Source organism: Myotis nattereri, assembly GCF_964212035.1.
Source record: "Myotis nattereri genome assembly, chromosome: 12".
Lineage (NCBI taxonomy): Eukaryota > Metazoa > Chordata > Mammalia > Chiroptera > Vespertilionidae > Myotis > Myotis nattereri.
In genome coordinates, this window is record NC_138087.1 from 16,844,326 (window position 1) to 16,862,348 (window position 18,023).

Consider the following 18,023-nt stretch of genomic DNA (forward strand, 5'->3'; position numbering starts at 1 on the left):
CTTTGAATTTACTGAACTTTTCATATTTTTCAATAAAATCAAAAGTATTAAGGAATGAATTATAGAGAGGCAAGAATTCGGTTAAGGTCCAAGCAAAATACAACGGTGGCTTGAACTGGGATTATAATAGAAATGAGAAAAAAAAAAAAGACTAAGCCCTGACTGGTTTGGCTCAGTGGATAGAGCGTCAGCCTGCAGACTGAAGGGTCCCGGGTTCGATTCCGGTCAAGGGCATGTACCTGGGTTGCGGGCACATGCCCAGTAGGGGGTGTGCAGGAGGCAGCTGATCGATGTTTCTAACTCTCTATCCCTCTCCCTTCCTCTCTGTAAAAAATCAATAAAATATTTTTAAAAAGACTAATCAGGTGATATTTTGGAGGTAAAGTTTTAGAAGTTGCTGTTGAATTGAATATAAGCATTAAGGGAAAGGAAGGAATAAAGGATGTTTCTTAATTTTAAATCTGTTTTTTGCATGCAGGCTTACTTCCTGCTTGGAGTTTGAATTTGTCCAGCCAGATCATGGGTGGTATGAAACTTCCTGTACAGCTCCATTAAATGTCTCTTGGGGAAATTACTGGTTAATCGGTTCAGGCATACAGATTATACTTCCGCATCTTGTTGGGAGGTGCTCTCCTCCCAAGTCATGCAAAGGCTCACTAATAGAGCTTCCTTTGTACCTTCCATATTTCTAGTGAACTAGGCTTTTTGATTCACTTGAGTTCAACCTTCCTCTTCATTTGGATTAGACTTTCTCCCAAGCTTCTCCTGAGAGTGACTAGATCTTCAACTCTCTAGTTACCTGTCTTAAAGTGGTAGTACCAAAGAGTGGTCCCGCGGCAGCTTTTGAATTCCACCCCTTAATCTATATCACTATTCCATAAATAGTGTGCTTGCTATTCAAATAGAGCTTTAAGATAAAGTCTCCTAGCCACGTTTTCAGTGAGAGCACCATTCCCTAAAACCCTTTCATATAAAGATGCTGAAGCCAATGTAAGACTCAGCAGTCTTAGGTTATTCAAGGATGTAGGCCAGAACATGGCATTAGGCTAGAGGTAGACCATTAGATTGAGGCTATAATATTCATTGCCTTCTTCTCTGGAAATAAAATCTAGTAGCAAAGGGTTCATGAACTTGACAGTTGGGCTTACAAAGGGACACTTGGTTTAATTTTTCAGAATCAGTCAGTATTTGCATTTACCACGAAGAGTGATGATCCTGTGAATTTGTACTGCTTGTTTGTCTATCTTCTCCTTTAGAATGTAAGCTCCATGTGGGCAGGCATTGTGTTGATTTTGGTCACTTATTTATTCAGTAAGTATTAGCTGAATACATTTGATAAGTAGAAATAGGCAGCCTTCCTTGCTGGTATGGTTGCTTGTGTATATATAGATATATTTTGCTTTCCCCATATCATGGCCTTCACACCATTAGTAGTTCCTGTTATTGGCAATGAAATTATGATAAATAAGTCTGAAGGTACAAACTATAATTGCTGAAAATGTAATTGCAGAGGGTTGTGGCATATGTTGCATATATCATTACTGTAAGTTACCACAAATTTAGTGGATTAAAGCAACACAAATGAATTATCTTGTAGTTGTGGAGGTCAGAATTCTGAGCGGCCTTAGGCTAACATCCTCCTGGAGGTTCTAGGGGAGATTCTGTTTCCTTTCCTCTCCCAGAGTCCAGAGGCCACCTGCATTTCTTGGCTCCTCGCCCCTTCCTCCATCTTCAAAGTGCATCATTCCAACATGTGCTTCTAATTGGCACATTTTATCTGACTTTGACTTTCTTGCCTTCCTTTTAAAGGAGTGTTGGTGATTACATTGGGCCAACTCAGATAATCCAGAATAATCTTCCCATCTCAAGATCCTTAATACATCTGCAATGTCTCTTTTGCCTGTAAGGTAACACTCACAGGTTCTGGGGATTGAGATGTGGACATCTTTGGAGGGTATTGCTCTATGTACTATGGCCATTTAAAAATCTTGCTTGCATTGAAGTTTTCACTCTTTGTTATTCACTATGTTGTGGCTTCAGTGTAAAATTTAGGAAAATCTAGAGCTACACAGCAGAATTTGTTGATTCCACTCTGAATCAACAAAACTGGAAATTTATTTCTATCTCAACTGAGAAGTCCTGATTAATTTTGGTAATAAATGGGATCAGGAGGAACACTACTCTTTTATCAATCACTTCAAAATATTGTAAAATGAGTTATAAACAATGTTTTCAAGTAGTAAATCTGATTCTCATCTCACCCCCATTCCTACCTTTCAAATATAATGAAATCTGCTTTTGTCACATTCAAGTGTGTGTGGAGCTTCAAAGTAGCAAACCTGGTAGGGCAGGCTGCTAGCCCAAGGATGTTGCCTTTATTGTAAACATTTTTACAGCTTCTTTTTTGGAACTGTCTTTGGAGACAGTTCACCAGACACACAGGAAAACACAGCTCGTTATTTTAAGGTCACAAGGTACTCTGCCTTCTCTGTCTTCTTCCCCTCCCCATTGTTTTAACCCACTTGCCTCCATCCCCACTCCTTCCTCTGCTGATGTTAGTGCCAGAGATCTGTGAGGTTAAGAGGAAGGCCTGGGAAGCCAGAGTGTGGCTGGGAAGGGGGCAGGGAGAGCTCCATGTAGAGCTCAAGGGGCAGCAGACTGCCATGTAAGTCTATCTGATTCAACCTATAGCAAAACTGTTAACTAATAATTCTTGATAATTCGCTGGGTCAAAAAAATTGCATTGTTAAAACAGTCCCTATTAAGAAGTGTCTGAACTTCATTAATCTTATATTTGTTCCCAATGGAAATATTTTAAATAATAGGTGAGCTTAGTCAAATAGATTTTTCAATGTACTATTTATTGACAGGGGAAGTAGGTGCACTAAAGGAGAGACTAGGAAAAAATCTCTCCCCTGTACAGATTTTTTTTCCACAGGGGGACTCAGTTTAGAGATTTTCTTAGAATAGCCCCATAATCCAGAGATTTTCTTTAAATCTCTGACAATTAAAGTTTACTATTTAGGTGCATGGATAAATAAAGAAAATATTATAATGGTATCATATAAAATAGTTATACCATATAATATAGGCTGCAAAATATTTTTGACTAGTTGGAGGTATTCAATGTCCAAGCAGTTTACAAACCCTCTGATACTTTCAACTACTGAAGTTACAGAGCATCTGGCCATATTCGTTCAGAAGAAAGTATCTAAAATATTCCTAACTACTACATATATATATTTTTTTCATTTTTTTTTTCATTAGCCCAATTAAGATTACTCTTCAATGAACTATGTGTGTAAATTAAGAGTAATCAAAGGAAATGCAAAGAGTCCAATTTTAGATCATTATCTCACATAAGAAAGGGTTTTTTTCCTTATCAAACAGTCTTCCTCTACTTAATAAGACAGCCATTTATTTGGCTTCCTCTGGTGGCTATAATTGGAATAAAAAATTTTAAATTCTAAATCTACACTGTCCAATTTGTAGCTACTATCCACATGTTACTATTGAGCACTTGAAAGGTGGCTAGTCTGAATTGAGACCTACTGTAAGTGTAAATATGTATCATTCTCAAAGAGTTAGAATGAAAAAAAGATTAGAAAACATCTTGGTAATTTTATGTTAATTACATGCTGAAATAATATTGTGGATACACTGTGTTAAATAAAATGTATTAAAACTAATTTCACCTGGACAAGTCAAAAGTACAACTAAATTATAGAACAACCACCCTTGAGAACCACCTGAAGGCCAGCTGAACAGAACTCCTACAGCTAAGGCTATAAAGAAGCCATGTGGAGACAGGTAGGAGGTGCAAAGATACAGAATCGGCTTGCCCACACCCATGTGTGGTGGTTAAAAATCGGGAGGGATATCTCAGCTGCAGTGGTCCCCTCTCCCCCGACCCTGAGGAGCAAGTAGTCCCAGTTCCACACCGGGCCCCCATCTCAGAGTTCCAGTGCCAGGGAGAAGCCCCCATAACTTCTGGCTGTGAAAACCAGCAGAGATTATGGCTGAGTGAGTCGGAGGACTACTGGAGTCCCAGGTGTATCCTTAAAGGGCCTGAAAGACTTGCTCACTGCCAGACTGGGCAGCAGCTCAAAAGGCGCCAGGGACATACGAAGGCATGTCTGACTTCAGGGTGAGGCCTGGAGGGACAGCACTCCCTGCCATTTTATTTCTTTGCTGAGCCCTCCCCCAAGCCAGCTGGCAGGCACAGGTGGACACCAAATCTGAGACTCTGTTAAACTCACCCTAGTGCAGTGGTTCTCAACGTTGGCTGCACATTAGAATAACCTGGGAATGTTTTTAAAATCCTGATTTCTGGGCCTCATCCTCTGGAAATTCTGTTTCTTTGTTATGGGGTGGGGCCACAACATTAGTAACAAAGAAACAATTTCCAGAGGATGAGGCCCAGAAATCAGGATTTTAAAAAGATTCCCAGGTGATTCTAATGTGCAGCCAACGTTGAGAAGCAATGCCCTAGTGATTCCCTATGAAATCAAACCACCCAGCACATGCAGAGGCCCGAACCTCTTTCAGCAGCTGTTACTCACAAGTGGCTGACCTCCACACATGGTATGGATTGCCCTAAAATCTCTGGAAGGTCCACAAACCCCAAACAAGAAGTGGCTGGCCTTAGTGTACCTCTAGGCTAAGTGGCCGCCACCCTGGCACTAGTGGCAGTTGGCTTTGATTTACAGCACAGCCTGTCCTACGTGACTCCAAGTACATAGCACAAGTGAAAACCATCTTCAGATCACTTTGTGAGGCTCCTACCAGGTGGCTCAAAACCAATACAGCCAGTGACTGGCTTCAGACCACACCAGAGTATCACCCAATTAGCTCCACAGACGACACACTCAAAAAGCAGAGTCAGCAGGCACCAGAACCCACTAAAGTAACTCTTGTTCCTTGAGGTCAGCCCCTGCACAACAGCTTGTCCACTACAGCCAGGGCCAGTCCTCATAGCCAGTCAGCCTGAGAATCAGTCCCACCTACTGACATGCCAACAGCAATCAAGGCTCAACTACAAGAGGACACACACAACCCACACAAAGGTCACCCCTGGCTCAAGTGACCAGGGAATCTGCACCACTGGGCCCCATAGGATACCTATGACATAAGGCCACTCTGCCAAGACTGGGAGATGTATCAAATCTACCTACTAGTAGTATATGAAAACCAAAACAGGGAGGTAGCCAAAATGAGGCTATAAAGAAACATGTTCCAAAGGAAAGAACAGGACAAAACTCCAGAAAAAGAACTAAATAAAATGGATGCTAACAATCTACCATATATAGATTTCAAAACACTGGTTATAAGGATGCTCAATGGACTTAGGGGCAGAATCAAGGAATTTAATGAGAACTTCAACAAAGAGGTAGTAAAGAAACCATAAAAAAGAACCAGTCAGAAATGAAAAATACAATATCTTTTTTTTTTAAATATATTTTATTGATTTTTTACAGAGAGGAAGGGAGAGAGACAGAGAGTTAGACACATCGATGAGAGAGAAACATCGATCAGCTGCCTCCTGCACATCTCCCACCGGGGATGTGCCCGCAACCCAGGTACATGCCCTTGACCGGAATCGAACTTGGGACCCTTCAGTCCGCAGGCCGATGCTCTATCCACTGAGCCAAACCGGTTTCGGCGAAAAATACAATATCTTAAACAAAGACTATGCTAGAAGGAATAGACTTGCAGATTAGATTAAGCAGAATCTAATCAGCAATTTGGAAGAGAAGGTAGTGGAAAACACCCAATTGGGACAGCAAAAAGAAACAATGAATTTAAAAATTATTATAGTTTAAAGGACCTCTGGGACAACATCAAGTGTAACAACATTCATATCATGGGGGTACCAGAAGAATAAGAGAGAGAGGAAGGGATTGAAAACCTATTTGAAGAAATAATGACTGAGCCTGGGCTAGGTAGCTCAGTTGGTTAGAGCATCATTCCAATATGCCAAGGTTGTGGGTTCAATCCCCAATCAGGGCACATACAAGAATCAACCAATAATTCATAAATAAGTGCAACAACAAATAGATCTCTCTCTCTCTCTCTCTCTCTCTCTCTCTCTTATCTCTCTCTAAAATTAATACAATAAAAAAGAAATAATGACTGAAAACTTCCCTATTCTGGCAAAGGAGATAGACATACAAATGCAGAAGTGCAGAGAGGCCCTAACAAGATGAACCCAATGAGTTCCACACCAGGACACATAATTAAAATGCCAAAGGTTAAAGACAAAGAGAGATTCTTAAAAGCAATAAGAGAAAAGCAGTTAGTTACTTACAAGGGAGCTTTCATTAGACTGTCAATTGGTTTCTCAACAGAAACTTTGCAGGCCAGCAGGAATTAGCACAAAATAGTCAAACTGATGAAAACCATGGCCCTCCAACCAAGATTATTCTACCCAGGAAGACTATCATTTAGAATTAAAGGACAGTGATAGAGCTTTCAAGACAAGAAAAAGCTGATGGAATTCATTTAATATCAAAGGAGAGATAAAGACCTTCCCAGACAAAAAAAAAAAAAAAAAAAAAGCTAGTACTACAAGAAATACCAGTATTACAAAAAATGTTAAAGGAAGAAAAAGAAAAAGAGATTTAAAAAATGAATTTAAAGAAATGGCAAAAGTACATACATACTGATATTTATTTTAAATGTAAATGATTTAATGCTCCAATAAAAAGACAGGGTGGCTCAATGATAAGAGCCCTTTGAACACTCTTGGATTCTGCTGAGAAGCTGAAATGTCTAAAACCATTCTTCTTGCCTTGCACCAAATATCATCCCTCTCTGCAAGTAGCCCACAGCCTGGAGAAAGACCTCACAGGGTAGTAGAAAGAAATGAATGATGAGTTCTTCCCACCATCTGGTACCTGCTTTAAAGAGAAAAAAGAAAATACTTGTGGCCACAGAGTACTGGATGAGTGCCGGGGCTGACCAGCAAGACCCTGAGCGATGACGGATGAATAGATTACTGCGACACAACATTTGCTGTGAAAGAGAGGGCTAAAAAGTGAAACAAAATCCAATTTTTAAAAATCCTATTTTTAAAATATTTATTCATTATAACTTTGAATGCTTACTGCTTAATTGTAGAATATATTAGATTCTACCTGGTGCCTCAGTGTCTTGTCTTGTAATATTCTGTAATGAACTGCTGCTCCGCAGACCTGACTATAACCTGGAAGGGAATAGGACTAGCCCATATAGAAATCACATACTGGGTAAGCAAGGCCGCTCTGCACGGGCATTGTCTCTCTCCTCCCAGGAGAGGGAATGGTTGCACGGAAGGAGAAGCTGTGTCATAGGAGGGAAAATAACACCCACTGGAAGTCCAGGACACAAGAGCGTTGGAAGGAAGCATGAGTCCGAAGAATTCAAGAGGTCTACTGCCTAAACGGAGGCTCAAAGTAGACAAGCCTTTCACAAGAGAAATACAAAAGCTAAAGTGACATTTGCAAAATCAACTTCTGCTTTATTGCAGAATCTTTATATAAAACATCATTCTTGCCATGATAACAACCTAGTAATACCATGGAATAAAGGCAGACTTCATTAGTTAAATAGGGTCAAGAGAGAACTACTCCTAACCAAACGGAAATATTATCTCATTTTCCGTGTTATCATTTCCAACAGATACACTCACACTATTAGAGGAAGTCCCGGCTGACATGAAGGCAAGAGTATTTGATTCAGTCCATAAGCTCACCCTGAATTTTATCAAAGGAAACTCTAGTTCATGTGTACCAGCCTCTCTCAATCTTTAATTAGCTGCTTGTTAAAATGAACTTTCCCGTAGTTTTCTGGAGTGGGGGGAGGTGGCCTTAGAGCTTGACCAGCGCTTCCCCATCCCCCCTGCCAAGGACAAAGCAGGGACCTTGTCTTGGGATTAGGGGAAATAGTTAAGAAGGAGAGGAAAAGAAAATTGCTTTTCCAGCTTCTCTAACTTCCCATGCAGCCTACGGAGAAAGGCAAGCATCCCTTGGGAGGAAATAACAAAAGTGCCAAACTGTAGATGGATGGATGAGGTCTGCATCCCTGCAGTGGACCGGGGCTCTTGCCTGAATCGTGTCACACACTCTTGTCCCTTGCTCATGCTGGTTATCAGAGGCCAAATGGACATTTATTACCAGTTGGCCCTGCCCTCCTGGGGACCTCTACCCTTGAAGCTGTTCCCTTTCCTGCCAGAAATACCAGGGTCAGGGAAGGGGGTCTGGTGAAGCTGCAAGAGTTCAGTTGCCTTGTTTCCTCCCACAGCACATGAGGTAGCCAGTTGGATCATGAGATGCATCTATAAGAAACCTTAAGAGACAACTACAACAGGGTGTCAGGTAAGGCGATAAACGAGCCCTTCTTAGAAAACCACTCACCACTATGTTATCTCTAAGGTACTTCCAGCTTGGCTAATAATAATAATTATTATTATTTAACAACCGCCCCCCCCCCTAAAATACACATTTAAAGTTTCTGTGGCTAATTATCTTTTCATCAAGGGTAGGTTGGATTCCTACCAAGTTTGCCTTACCACACACACACTATTTTGCCAGACTTGATTGCTAACATACTTCATAACTCACTGTGCACTGCTGAGAGAGAGAGAGAGAGAGAGAGAGAGAGAGAGAGAGAGAGAGAGAGAGAAAGAGAAACAGCAACTGGCTGCCCCCATACATGTCCTGTTGGGGACCAAACCCACAACCCAGGCATGTGCCTCAACCAGGAATTGAACCCGCAACCTTTTTGGTGCTCCAACAAACTGAGCCAACTGGCTGGGGCACATTCTCCATATCCTTACTTAAAACACAATGATGTTCCCAAGTATAGTAATGAGGCAGTTTCACTTATTTAAAGAAACTAAACCAAATGAGGTTGTGCATTGTGACCCTGGATAATGCCACGCTGGTGAGCCTCCAGGGAAGTGAGCACTCTTGCACCCTGCCAGTCATGCGTCTTTCTGAGAGCCATTTGTGTCAATAGCCTTGGGTTCTGTGTACTCTTTGACCTATTTCTATGAGTTAAGCACTATTACTTCATTTTACAGATAAAGAAACTGAAATTCAGAGAGATAAGTAACTTCCCAAGGTCATACAACAAGTTAGTAGTGGAGCTGCAATTCAAATTCAGTGACTTTATCCAAACCTTACACTTAACCCCTATACCATAAACTTCATTTAATAATACGGGTTTGTCTTTAGAAAGTACTCATATAATAGAATAACATGCAGCAATTTAACATGTTGTACAAGAATATATGACGACATGGACAAATGTTTGCAAAATTACATATATCCAAAGTAAGCTAAAGAATGTAATCCTAGCCCAGCGGGTGTGACTCAGTGGTTGAGCATCCACCTATGAACCAGAAGGTCACAGTTCAATTCAAAGTCAGGGCACATGCCTGGGTGGCGGGTTCTATCGATACCCGGTGTGAGGTGTGCAGGAGGCAACTGATCAATGATTTTCTCTCATCATTGATGTTTCTATCTCTCTCTCCCTCTTCCTTCCTCTCTGAAATCAAAAAAATGTATATTTTTAAAAAGTTAAAAGAAAGAATGTGACCTTAATTTTATTAGATATACATAAGCATATGTATATAACATATATATATATATACACATATATGCATAACATAGATATGTGTGAGATATATAGATGCACATCTAAAAAGACTGGTGAGATCACAAGTCAGCTATTTCTTTCATTCTGTGTATCTGTCTTTCCTATATTTCCTATTTTTGTACTAAAAATTGTTGTTTTAAAGATGTTCAATCTCACATCTCATAGTGAAAATCTGCAAGTTAAAGGCAAAAGCTACTTTTATATAAAAAGGAACATGAAAATGAAAGATGCAAATTAATTTTAAAGTGGATTATCACAGGCTTCTGGTAAAGAAGGCTGATAAGTGAATGGGGTACTCACATCCTCCCACAAGCACATTAAAATTACAATTAAACTGCCCTGGCCAGGTGGCTCAGTTGGTTGGAGCATCATCCCATACACCAACGGTTGTGAGTTCTATTCCCAGTCAGGACACATACCTAGGTTGCAGGTTTGAACCCAGGTCGGGATGTGTTCGGGAAGCACCACTTGGCTTCTCTCTCACATCAATGTTTCCCCCCCCTCTCTCCCTCCCTTCCTCTCCCTCCCTTCTTCTCTCTCCAAAATCAATAAAAACATATTCTTGGGTGAGTGTTTTAAAAAATTACAACTAAACTACAGAACAACCATCCCTCAGACCACCTGAAATCTAAATGAACAGGAGTCCCATAACTAAGGACATAAAGAAGCTACATGAGACTGGAAGGAGGGGTGGAGATGCGGAATGAGCTGGTCCCACACCCATACGTGGTGGTCAAAAATAGGAGGGATATCTTGGTTGAAGAAGTCCCCACTGAGGATCCAGGGGTCCCAGCCCTACAGCAGGCCCCCACAACTGGGGAGGTTCCAGTGCTGAGAAATCCTCATAACTTCTGGCTGTGAAAACCATCAGGAATTGTGGCTGAGTGAGATGGAGGGCTTCTGCGGTCCCAGATGTTCCTCTTAAAGGGTCTACACATGGACTTTGACTCACGCCCATTGAGTTCCAGCGCTGGGGCAGCAGCTCAAAAGATGCCAGGGACATACAGGAAATAACTGAACTGTCTGGCATCAGCACGAGGTCTGGAGGGTCAGCTTTCCCCCAGACAGAAGTGCTGGCAGAGGCCACTGTTCCTTTGCTAGGCCCTCCTCACACAGAGCCAGCATGTGGGCACCATATCTGAGGCTCTGTCAACCTGGCTAACACTGTTCACCCTGCCCTGCTGATTCTCTGAGACCCCAACCCACCTAACTTTTGGACCCAGCCAAGCTGTTTGTTTTCAGTGGCTTTTCCACACAAACAGCCTGTCTTGGCTCACACTGTGGACTCTCCTAAAACCCCTTAAACAAGCAGCATCTGGTCTTGCATGGCCTATACCACTTGGTAAGTGGTCCCAAGCCTAACACTAGTAGCAGCCGCCTTTGGTGTGCAGGCTGGCCTCTCCCGGGCACATCCAAACCCAGAACAAGTAGCATGCATTTGAAGATCACTTTGTAGCTCATGCCAGGTGACCCTGGGCAGGACACAAGCAGTGGCTGACCTTGTTCTACATCTCCCAGGAGGTCCCAGAGCCAGCGCACTGATGGACAACTTCAGACCATGCTAAAACACCACACAATTACCTCCATAAACAACACATTCAGGCATGAATTCAGCAGACGTCAGAACCCTACTGAAGCAAGTCCTGCTTTGTGGAGTTGGCCCCTGCACAGCAGATGCTCCACAGTGGTCATGTGTGACCAGTCCTTGAAGCTGATTGGTCTGAGGGTAAATCCCTCCCATTTATGTGTCAACTGTAATCAAGGCTCAAATATAATAGGAGGATACAAATAGGCCATATGAGTGGGTGCACCTTGGGTGACTGGGGAGACTGCACCACTGGGCCCAATAGGACACCTACTACATAAGGCCACTCTACCCAGACTTGGAGGCATAGACACTCTACCTAATACATAGAAACAAACACAGGGAGGCAGCTAAAATGAGGAGACAAAGAAACATGTTCCAAATGAAAGAACAGAACAGAACTCCAGAAAAGAACTAAATAAGCAATCTATCAGATGCAGAGTTCAGAACATTGGTTACAAAAATGCTCAATGAACTTAGGGAAAGAGTAGATAAAGTTACTAGTAGTGAGAACTTCAACAAAAAGAGAGGAAACATAAAAATGGAGAAAGAAAACATAAAAAAGAACCAGTCAGAAATGAAGATTACATTACAGGAAATCAGCAATAAAGTATATAAAGCAGAGGATCAAATCAGCAATTTGGAAGCTAAGGAAGCAGAAAATACCCAATCAGTATAGCAAAAAGAAAAAAGAATCTAAAAGATAAGGGTAGTTTAAGAAGCCCCTGGGACAACTACAAGCATACCAGAATTCACATCATAGGAGTACTAGAGAGAGTAAAGGAACTGAAAACCTATTTGAAAAAATGACAGAAAACTTCCCTAACCTGATGAAGGAAATACACATACAAGTCCAGAAAGCACAGAGAGTCAAAAAAAAAAGATGAACCCAAAGAGGCCCACATCAAGACACATCATAATTAAAATGCCAAAGATTAAAGACAAAGAGAAAAATCTTAAGGGCACCGAGAGAAAGACAATTACCTACAAGGGAGCTCTCATAAGACTGTCAGCTGATTTCTCAACAGAAACACTTCAGGCCAGAAGGGATCAGCACAAAATATTCAAAGTGATGAAAAGCAAGGACCTATATCCAAGATTATTGTACCAAGAAAAGCTATCATTTAGAATTCAAGGACAGATAAAGAGCTTCCCAGATAAGAAAAAGTGGAAGTTCATGACCACCAAACTAGTAATACCAAACTAGTATTACAAGAAATGTTAAATGGTCTTCTTTAAGAAATAGAAGAAAAAAAGATAAAAAACATGAATAATAAAATGGCAATAAATACATATCTATCAACAATTACTTTAAATAGAAATGGATTAGCCCTGGGTGGTGTGGCTCATTTGGTTGGAGCATCATCCCATTCACCAAAAGGTGGTGGGTTTGATTCCCAATCAGGGCACATACCCAGGTTGTGGGCTTGATCCCCATTTGGGGTATGTGCAGAAGGCAACTGATTGATGTTTTTCTCTCACATCAATGTTTCTCTTTCTCTCTTTCCCTTCCACTCTTTAAAATCAATAATAAATAAATATAGATGGATTAAATATTCCAATCAAAAGACATATAGTGGCTGAATTGATAACAAAACAAGACCCTTACATATGCTGTCTACAAGAGACTCACTTCATTGAAATATACACAAACTGAAAGTAAAAGGATGGAAAAGATATTTTATGGGAATGAAAAGAAAAACAAGCTGGGATAGCAATATTTATACCAGACAAAATAGACTTTAAAATAAAAGCTATACAGCAAAAGACAAAGAAGGATCCAACAATTCCACTTCTGGATATTTAGTTGAAGAAACCCAAAACATTAAATTAAAAAGACATATTCATCCATTTGTTCATTGCAGAATTACTTACAAGAGCCAAAATATGGAAGCCACCTAAATGTCCATCACTAGATAAATGGATAAAGAAGTGGTACATATATGGAATATGACTTAGCCATAAAAAAATAGTGAAAGCTTGCCATCTGCAACAACATGGATGGACCTAGAGGGTATTGTGCTCAGTGAAATAAGTCAAATAAATAATGCCAGCCCTAGCTGGTTTGGCTCAGCGGAGAGTGTCGGCCTGCAGACTGAAGGGTCCCAGGTTCGATTCCGGTCAACGGCATGTACCTGGGTTGCGGGCACATCCCCAGTAGGGGGCGTGCAAGGGGCAGCTGATCGATGTTTCTATCTCATTGATGTTTCTAACTCTCTATCCCTCTCTCCCTTCCTCTCTGTAAAAAATCAATAAAATATATTTAAAAAAAATAATGCCAGAAGATATTACTTATATGCGGAATCTGAAAAACAAAATAAATGAACAAGCAGAACAGAAACAAACTCACAGATACAGAGAACAGAAACAAACTCACAGAACAAGAACAGAAACAAACTCACAGATACAGAGGACATTTTGGTGGTTGCCAGATGGAAGGAGGGTTTGAGGGTTGGGTGAAAAAGGTGATGGGATTAAGAAGTACAAATTGGTAGTTACAGCATAGTCATAAGGATGTAAAGTACAGTGTAGGGAATATAGTCAATAATATTGTGATAACCATGTATGTTGTCAGAAGGGTACTAGATGTATCAGGTGATCATTTATATAAGTTATATACATGTCTAATCACTGGGTTGTATACTTGAAACTAATATTGTATGTCAACTGTAATTGAAAAATAAAAATTTATTTAAAAATAAATAAAAGAGCCCTAGCCGGCTTGGCTCGGTGGATGGAGCGTCAGCCTGCAGACTGAAGGGTCCCAGGTTCAATTCTGGCCAAGGGCACATGCCTGGGTTGTGGGCTTGATCCCCAGTTGGGGGCGTGCAGGAGGCAGCTGATCAATGATTCTCTCTCATCATTGATGTTTCTGTCTCTCTCTCCTACTCCCTTCCTCTCTGAAATCAATAAATATATTTAAAAATAAAATAATAAAAATAAATAAAATAGATTACTATGATACTTTGGTACGAAGTCCATCTTGATTTTGTCTTCCTTGATTTCGTCTAAATGTTCTTATTTGCAAAGGTTGTTTATGTTGGTCACAAGTAGCAAAAGGAAAGAGCTAGAGGGAAATTGAACAGGACGGCAGCACCTACCCCTGGAGCACCTACTAACTGGTGTTTCTTTTCTAGTGTGAATGGCATTACTCCATTCTCTAATCCTGTAACCCTGAACTGAAATTTATACTGTTTTCACTTGTTTTTTGTTTGTTAATCCTCAACAAAGAATATTTTTTCCATTGATTTTAAGAGAGTGGAAGGTGGGGAGAGAAAAGAGAGAAACATTGATGTGAGACACATGGATTGGTTGCCTCGCACATGTGCCCTGACTGGGACTGGGGATGGAACCTGCAACCCAGATAGGTGCCCTTGACCAAGAATTGAACCCAGGACTCTTCAGTGCAAGGACTGGTGCTCTAACCACTGAGTAACACTGGCCATGGTAAAACTTACACTTTAACATGAGACTAGAATATCCAAATAAGAGGCTCCCTGGTTAGTGAAAAAATATCAAGAACTCATGTTTATTTATTGATAAAGGATAAGGATGGGAAAAACACGACTTGCTAACTTTCCCATGTTGATCTTTAAACAACAGCTACTCAGCATGTTTGTTCAGACTGCAGCTTCTTTTCACATGACTTACAAGGTGTTATTTTAACAGGAGTGGAACTCACTGAGCAATGTGGCTGGCTGAGGAAGAGCCAGGTCATGCAGAGAGTAGCCTCCGGTTCTATCCTAGCAGAGAGAATTTTCTTGTTGGATTTGTTGAAAAGCTCTGAGAGGAAGGAAGAGACATTAGTGAGAATTTCCCTCAGATAACACGTTTTAGTTTAAAGAAATCCTGCTCAATTATGTTCCCCAAATATCATACATGAGTAATTTAGAACGGAAGTTGGAAACCTTGCTTTTTTTTTTTTTTCCCAATAAATTTTCTTTTTTTCGTTGCCAAACTTCCCATTGCTACAATGGAAACACTGTATATTTAATGGATAGACTATCTTTCTCCTGGTGTTTTTTGTTTGTTTGTTTTCTGGGTGAAGATTGGTTCAGTTCTAGTTCAATGACTACACAGTTGTCTTACTATCATATCTCCTTTCCACCAGTTAAAGTGCTAACTTATTTCAATTTTTACTGCATTTCTAAGTAGTATTATGTACCCCATAGATAATTATGAAAGTACCAAAAAGTCCAAGAAAAATTAAAACCCCACAATCTTACTACTCAGGAAAAAATATTATTAATAGTCTAGTATTAATAATATGCACTTTTTTAACTTACTGCACATTAGCATATATTAAAGACTCTTAGCAGCCAAGAAAGAAAGAAAACAATTTACCTTTGTTTCTGTTTGTTTTTTAACACAATGAATCGCTTTTATTTTGGTATGCATCCACATCTCAGCAATTAGTAGTCCTGAACAGAAAAGTGGAAAAGTGCAGCAATTTGCCAGGAAGTCAAGCCCGCCAGTTTTAGGGTTCTGCCGTGCACACCGTGTTCTTCATCCCCGCTGAGGACTGTAAGAAGATGCAGCACCAAAATCAAAGAATGCACCGAATTCAAGGTTCTTTTTGTGCCAGTTTTCAGATTCCAAACTAGAACCAAATGGATTGCAAAGATGACCACCTGAGAGCCCTGTTTAAAACTTCAACTTGTAAAAGCAAAGGCAATGATAGGAACACACAAAACAATTCATTCACAGGGATCATGTACTTACAAGTGTCTTCTGTGGCCTTCCTGAACTTAAAAAAAAAAAAATCAGCTGATGATGACAGTAGAGGGTGGCCCGACTGTGGACCCATTTATTTCCTGGGCTGGTGGAGAGTAAATGAATGTGGTTCCAAAAGTAAGTGAGGGAAGTCAGACTCTTTCCAGCCTTACCTGCTGGCTTCTGGCCAAGGCAAGGGAGCGTCATGGAAAGTGCTGGGTGGTGATGGTGCAAGAAAGGGACTTGAGGGGGAAGGAGAAAGCAGCACCCTGGGATATAAAGGTGGGGGGGGGGGGCATGGGGAAAGCCCTGAATTCCTCACCAAAGGCCATTTTTGCGGGGGAGCAGAGGGGATTAAAATCTATGCTTCAGCCAAGGTGGTAGTAGAGAGTGGGGAAAGGATAATGGCCTGGAAGTGGGAGGGGCATAATTTAAGACTTAAAAGAAGCAGCCAGGGTTGGAAATGAAGCGCCCCCACACCCAGCAGCAGTCCCACAGGCAGTGACCTTCACATCTACTCTAACAAGCCACCCTGAGCTAGAAAGCTGTTGCAGGGAGGAAGCGATGGTGTGAGCGTGGGGGTGTGGGAGAAGGGGGGTAAAGGGGGAGAGAAGGTGGGGAAGGAGAAGACAGAGCCCCAGGCCAGGGGTCCTCAAACTTTTTAAACAGGGGGCCAGTTCACTGTCCCTCAGACCGTTGGAGGGCCGGACTACAGTTTTAAAAAAAACTATAAACAAATTCCTATGCACACTGCACATCTTATTTTGAAGTAAAAAAACAAAACAGGAAATACAATATTTGTATTTGCATGTGGCCCGAGGGCCGTAGTTTGAGGACCCCTGCCCCAGGCCATGTAATCAGCAGCAAGGTGATTGTGTGTCTTCTCACAGTTGAGTTAGATGTGCCCCACCTGTTACGGTGGGAATTGATTTAAATATACAGGACTTTTTTAATCCCGGAAGTTCAACTCTGTGGACCGTGGTTACACTTGACAGGACGATTTCTTATGGCACAACTTATATATTCAAAAGGACAAAAAATTAGTATCATTTACAGTGTCTTACCATCAATTGCCTTTGAATGGACACTACACTTCGATGTCCACAGACATATCTAGAACACTTCCGCTGTGGAAAATGAAGACTGCTCGGATCCAATGGGGGAGGGGCGGGCCTGTGGCTTTCTTGTTGATTAACTGCCGTAACACTGTCCTTCAGGTGGCTGAGGGTGTTCCATGTTTTCTTTAGACATCATTAGGCAACGAAGCCCTGCAGGACTGCAGTGCTATGTGAATTCTGCCATTTCACTAGCACTGATATGGCTCCTGGTCCCCCACTCCGCCGGAACTATTAACTCCATTCATATTAATTTTTGTTACAAATCTTACAAGGGGGGGATGCTCGTGGGTATTTAGGTCCATGCTCTATTTTAAGGCTTTATGTTTGGTTTTGATAAATTGTTCTTGGAGGCCCAATGATCATCCCTATCCATCTTGTAAGTGTTCCGTCTTCCTCATCTTCCAGACCCCAGCTAACTGTGCCATCTCCTAGTCCTTTCTGGCCTTCTTCCCGCTCTTCCATCAGTCGAAAATTGCGAGGGACTTTTACTCCCCAGACTGTGGTGGTTGCCATCTTGCATTGCTGGAAGGCTAGCCAACAATTTACCTGTTTTTTTAAACAGTGCTTCTCAAACTTCGACCATGAATCCTTTGGTAGTATAATAACTCTTCATGACCTGAGTAATTCAGGATCTGAGGAACACGTTTGAGGAACGTCACCTACGTGAACGTATCACTGCCCACAAGCTTCAGCCACATTAGTGATCCAGAGTTAACCAAACTCACCAATGTTCACCCCTCGACCTCAACTCATACTTAATAATTTACTGTGCTAACTTTACTTCAAGAAAGCACCATGCATAGGTAATTTATTATTATGTAAATTATATCTCAATAAAAGCTTTTTTTTAAAGACAATATGCTTGCATTTTAAGAATATTGAGTAGAGTAACCCGATGAAGACAAGAAAACGATGGTTTTCAGGGCTCTTTTATGAGGATCAAGGTGACTCAATCCTGCCCACAAGAG

General features: G+C 41.1%; 1 pseudogene across 1 annotated transcript; it reads right to left on the reverse strand.

Annotated features, from left to right (window-relative positions):
* Positions 1-17,128: 17,128 nt before the first annotated feature.
* LOC308528437 (ubiquitin-conjugating enzyme E2 variant 1-like) lies at positions 17,129-17,568 on the reverse strand (annotated as a pseudogene). Its single transcript has one exon. The product of its transcript is annotated as a ubiquitin-conjugating enzyme E2 variant 1-like (transcript).
* Between the last annotated feature and the right edge of the window lie 455 nt (positions 17,569-18,023).